The following is a 6,000-nucleotide window of genomic DNA, read 5'->3' as shown; positions in this document are numbered from 1 at the left end:
TTCAGGATTGCAACACACTCAGGGTACTCAGTGAAACTTAATGATAATTTAAGTTCTAAAAAATCTCAGGAAAACTCAGGGTTTTTAGATTTTTTCTCAAAAACACATGGTGACTCAGGGCATTTCAAGGTCACTCAGGACAGTTTCTTTTGACTCAAAGAGTGGCAACCTTGCTTTTATTTAATTTTTTTTTAATATTGAAATTATTTATTAGTTTACTCTGTATAGTTAGAACAGTTTAAGAATTTCACAGTTATTGTTGGCAAAATATTTTACTGTTTATAAATCCTGTTTTCCTTTAGAACTTATAGAAACAGTGAAGAAGTGTTATCCTGTAGTTGAATGTAAACAGTTAGAAAGAGAACTGAACACATTTTATTCACATGCATCAGGATGATTTAGTGAAAATACTGTTATATCTTGAAGAACATAACCTGACTAAAATATTTAACGAAACTACAAAGTTTCTTAGAACTTTGATAACTATTCCCATAAATAGTGTAGACGCTGAAAGAACATTTTCATCTTTGAAAAGGATAAAAACATTTTTGAGAAACACCATGGGTCAGTCAACATTAAATTCTTTGAGTGTAATTTCGATTGGTAGGGACTCACTTAAAAACTGTACTAGTTTCAAAGAAGAGGTGATGGAGAAATTTATCAGCCAAAAGGAGAGAAGAATGAATTTTAGTTACAAAGGTGAAAAAAAAGAGTCTAAGTATTTATGTTTGCAAAGTTAGACTTTAGATTTAATTTTTTAGGTAGACATTCAGTAGTAACTATTTTCTGTACTAAGCAAGTTTAGTTTTTCTTTAAAAAGTTGTAATTTGTACATAAATTTTTCTTTGTTTGTAGACTTTTTAATTTACTTGCCAAGCTTCATTATGCATTCCTTTTTTTGTTTAGTTAAAAATAAGTAAAAATATTATTATTTCTAGTTTGGTATTTAATTTAATATTTTTCAAGTAAAGTTGAAGCTAAAATGAAATATTATTATAGTTGCTGTGTTTTTTATTATAATATAAGTTTCTTTTATCTAAATTGTAAGCTACTTTTAGTTTTAACTTTAGAGCCTTTGTAAAACTTAATATTATTTAGTTTGCTTGTTTTACTTTTGAGTTTTTTACTTATTTAAACTTTTTTTTTATCATAAATAAATTTTAAATTTCTTTACTGAGTAATGTAAGTTGTTCTTTAAAAAAATTTCAATTTCTACACAACATTTTATTTGTTTGTAGACTTTTTAATTTACTTGCCAAGTATGATTAGACTTTTTTATTATTAAATATTAGTAAAACAACTATTAATAGTTTGATATTTAATTAATCAAATATTTTTAAACTAAAGTTGAGGCTAAAAAAATATTGTTGCAATTGCTGTATTTTCTTATTATAATATTAATCTGTTTAATCTAAATTGTAAGTTAGAGACTACGTAAAATTTGATATTTATGAGCTTGCTTATTTTACTTTTGTCTTTTTAACATAGTAGTCAAGCTGTTTTTTTTTTTCAAACATAAACATTTTAATTAGTTATAAGTTGATACTCGTTTATTTTTTTTATTTTTCATCAGTAAATAAGCAATTATTTTCTACTGAGTTTTAATAAATTTTACTTAAAATAAACTTGCAGTTTGTACATAACATTTTTTTTGTTTGTTTGTAGACTTTTTAATGTTCTTGCCAAGTCTAATAAGACATTTCTTTTGCTTTTGTTAAGTTAAATATTAGTAAAATAACCTTTCTTAGTATGATGTTTAATCAAATATTATTTAAATTAAGTTGAGGCAAAAAAAAAACTATTAAAGTTGCTGTGTTTTTCAATATAATAAAAATTTGTTTTGTCCAATTTTTTTTCTACTGTTAGTTTAAATTTTAAAGCCTTCTTAAAAATTAATACTCATAAGTAAGCTAACATTATTTGAGTCTTGTAAATTACTTAAAATAATTTGATTTCTTATATTCTTATATTTACTTAAAATTTCAAAGTATTTACCTTTTATTTTAAAGTTATTTTCTTACATAATTTTTTTTTGAAAAAATATGTGTTTTATTTCTAAACAAAATTTCCCAGGTTACATTAGCAATTTAATGTAAGTATTGTAGAAAAAAGTCTTTATTTAAGATAAAAAAGAGTTTTAAAGTAAGGGATTTTTTTTTCTGAATTCTGCACCACCTAAAAAAAATACCACGCGACGCCACTGTGACGTAGTAATAATGAAGTTTATGGTACAGTAAGCTGAATTTGAAAAATACGCTGAACTTGTTAATTTGTGCATTTTGTAAAGTTTGGAAAAGGTTTTTTATGAATTCATTCTTTTTAGAATTTATTTTTAAAACTATGTATCAAAAGGTTATTTATATTTTAAAAATATTTTTAATTCGGCTGCAAACTTTGTAACTTAGAAAAAAATAGAAATAGATAAATCAGTTTTAATTATAAAGTATTGTATAGTAAATATATACATTGATTTATATACACTAATGTCTGCCAGTCTATATTGTTTTTAAAAAGAATTTGGTTATATATTATTAATAAAAACCATTGTAAATGTTTTTATCGGTTATATATATATAATTAGCTAACTTTTTAAACTGCAAACTAATGTATTAAACAATTCAAAATATACGAAACAACATAAGCTACTTACGAATTTTTTCAATTAAACTGCAAATTACACAGACAATTTATATACGTAGAAAAAAGGTATTACTTTTGAAAAAGGATCATAGCGAACTTAAACATTTATGCACATTCAAAACACAACCTACTAGGAGAAATTTTTTGCTAGTTGGGTTACAGCGTTTTTATTACGACGCTTATCAAGTTTTTATTTAGGATATATACATCTTAGTTATATAAACAGGTTAAACTCAATCTCACCGCAAGCCGCTATAGCTCAGTGGCAGAGCACTGCTCTCGTAAAGCAGGGGTCGGGAGTTCAAACCTCTCTGGCGGCACTTTTTATAGGAATGAAATATAGTTGTATTAAAAACATTCTTAGTTACATAATTTGTAAGCAAAATGAGTAATTATTTTGAAACAAGGTGTTTTCTGAAAGTTTTTATTTTATTTTTAGTTTATTAAATATGCATTAGGGGGACAATGTATTACTAAATTAAAAAATATTGGTAAAAGTGCAAACTGGAAACATGTTTGAAAACCAGAGTTTTTTTTATTGCTTCATCATGCCCTTACTTCTAAATTAGTGCAGAAAAACAAGGGCCCGTCCGGGATTTGAACCCGGGACCTCCCGCACCCTAAGCGGAAATCATACCCCTAGACCAACGGGCCACTTGTTGATCAATATTACATTAGGATTATAAACAGCAGTTGCTTTGTGACGTAATAATAAGATTTAAACGAGTATTAATACAATCATTTCAATCAGAAATGTGTAAACATCAAAAACCTACCAATTTTTTGTTATTATGAAACGAAATGCTATATTTTACACTATAACAAACTCACAACTGCAAAATCAATATACATATTTATATAGAAAAAAAAAGTGACTATTTGAACTTAATCACTTACTACAGAGCCCACTTCAATGGATTTTAAATAATATATTAGTAAATTTCGATTAATAATCCTAATATGTATTTTTTTTCTAATTTATATTTAATTTTATAACAAATGTATATATTTTTTGTTTATTTATTTATGTGTAATTTTATTTTAAAGTTTTGGTCAATAAAGCTCGACAAACATAATTTGAGCCAAGTATTTGATTGTACAAAGAACTACGTTTTTAAGTTTTAAAATAAAGTAAAGTTTTTTGATGTATTTTATGATATAGAAATATTTATCTTATAGATTCTATAACTAGATATATATACATTCGATCATATAACATTAAATAAAAGTCAATTAAGGTTTATTTTACTGCAACAACAGAATAAAAAAACAAAATTTTATTTTAAGTATAAATAAAAGTAGATAAAGCTGCTGTTAATAACACTTTAATGACAATGACTTTATCTGATGTTTTTCATTCTAATAAAGTTTTTGTTGCTGTGAAACGATCATAAACAATTTAAACATAATAGTAGTTATTCAAATGGAACATACAACTACCACAATTACTTAAATGTATTTAACATTTTCGGTCGATCAATAAAAAAAATCCAAACATTAAAAAACAAGTGTTAGTATACTATGTATATATAAAGATATATATACATACATATGGAAAATAAGGTGATTGTTTAAACTTAATCACTTTCTACAGAGTACACTTAAAAAGCTTTTGAATAATTTATTAGAAGAATTTTTTTTTTAAATTATAAAACATATGTTTCATAAAGACAAAAGAAGATTGTCTTAAAACTTCAGCTCGTTCAATTTAAGTTAAATTTTTATTTTAAATTATATTAGTTGAATATTTCAAACAGTCTTTTTATGTTTTTATGAACATATGTTTTACAAGTTTTAAAATCGCACTAAACATATATATATATATATATATATATATATTTATATATAAAAAGGTTTATTTAAACATGCAAAACTCGAAGGACTCGAGTTTCGTGACTATTCACTCATCAGCTTTAAAACAAGTTTAAAATAAACCACAAAACAAAATCACTAATGAAAGTTAAAAATTTTTTGCATAAATAGATTATGACGTAATTTTGAAACTATCAAAAATTATGCATCATCAAGGTGGGCTTAGTGTGAAAAATTTAATTTATTAAGTTAAATAACTTAATTCTATACATATATATAATATATATATATATATATAATAATAATACATTTTTAATAATAAATGTAATAATTATATTAATATAAATAATAATATATTTAATAAAAAATATAATAATATGTATTTAACTCTATATATATTTTTTTTATTTACCTAATTATGTAAAAACAATAGTTTAGACAGCTATTTCGTACATGAAGTATAAAACTTTATGTATGTACTCCTCAGTAAGCTACAGTTTATTACAATAGTAAACATAAATTTAGATTTTGAATTTTTTTTTTAATAGTTATGACGTAGTAATGATACAGTTTGTTGTACAGTTAACTGAATTTGAAAAATTCGCTGTAATTGTTAATTTAAGCATTTCTGAAAGTTTTTAAAGGTTATTTTAGAAAATGTTTTAAACTACTCGTGTTTGCAGCTTAAATTTTACATTGTTTTAATATTTAGTTAGTTTTAATTTTCCTAGAAAAGTATTTTTGGTAATGAATGCATATGTTTTCTTGTTTAGTTTTTTGTTTTATTTGGTTTATCAATTTCTATTTTTTCTAAGTTACAAAGTTTGCAGCTGAATTTAGGATTGAGTCTTAATTTTTCTTGTAAATATTTTCATTTAATTTTGTAGTATGTATTGTTATCTTTCAAATTCCATATGTAGTTCGCTAGTTCTGTTGTATGTCTTTTGTTAATATTGTTGGATGATGAGTTGTGGTTTCTGTATCTTTGTTTGAAAGTATTTCCTGTAGATCCTAAACACTGCTTTGTTGTTTTGTTTGATCTTATTGTTGCATTATATATTATATTTGACACTAGACATTGATTGTTTAAAGCCTAAAGGCAAGGTTCTTTATGGCAATTGCAAAGTTTATCTTTTATGATGCTTTTTTATCGTCTATGTTGTTTTTGTTTAATATTTTATTGTTTAGGTTATAACAGAAGACTAATAAAACTATCTAACAACGAAGAATCTTTTAAAATCTAAAAAGTGAATACCAAAATGTATTAAATTCAGCCGATTATAAAGATAACTTAAAATACGATAAGACCAATTTACCCAAAAGAATTAAAATACAAAGAAAAGGAGACATAATATTTTTCGACCCACTATTTAGTCTAAATGTAAGTTCTAACAAAAGCAAACAAGTCTTAAATCTGATTACCACATCATTTGACGAAAACCATCCATAAAATTAAATATTCAACCGAAACACAATTTAAATACCATACAGTTGTACAAGTAATTTCAGAAGTAAAATAATAGCACACAACAATAAACTATTAAACAA

The 6,000-nt window shown here is 24.0% G+C and overlaps 2 non-coding genes across 2 annotated transcripts; one reads left to right on the top strand and one right to left on the bottom strand.

Annotated features, from left to right (window-relative positions):
• Positions 1–2,888: 2,888 nt before the first annotated feature.
• On the top strand, positions 2,889–2,960 carry Trnat-cgu (transfer RNA threonine (anticodon CGU)). Its single transcript has one exon. It is a non-coding gene; the product is annotated as a tRNA-Thr (tRNA).
• A 262-nt stretch (positions 2,961–3,222) lies between these two features.
• On the bottom strand, positions 3,223–3,294 carry Trnap-agg (transfer RNA proline (anticodon AGG)). Its single transcript has one exon. It is a non-coding gene; the product is annotated as a tRNA-Pro (tRNA).
• Positions 3,295–6,000: the final 2,706 nt, after the last annotated feature.

The sequence above is a fragment of the Thalia democratica genome, chromosome 5 (assembly GCF_965202585.1).
Source record: "Thalia democratica chromosome 5, ktThaDemo2.hap1.1, whole genome shotgun sequence".
NCBI classification, from domain to species: Eukaryota; Metazoa; Chordata; class Thaliacea; order Salpida; family Salpidae; genus Thalia; species Thalia democratica.
The sequence above is the reverse complement of the archived record's forward strand: the minus strand, read 5'-3'. Positions and strand labels throughout refer to the sequence as shown.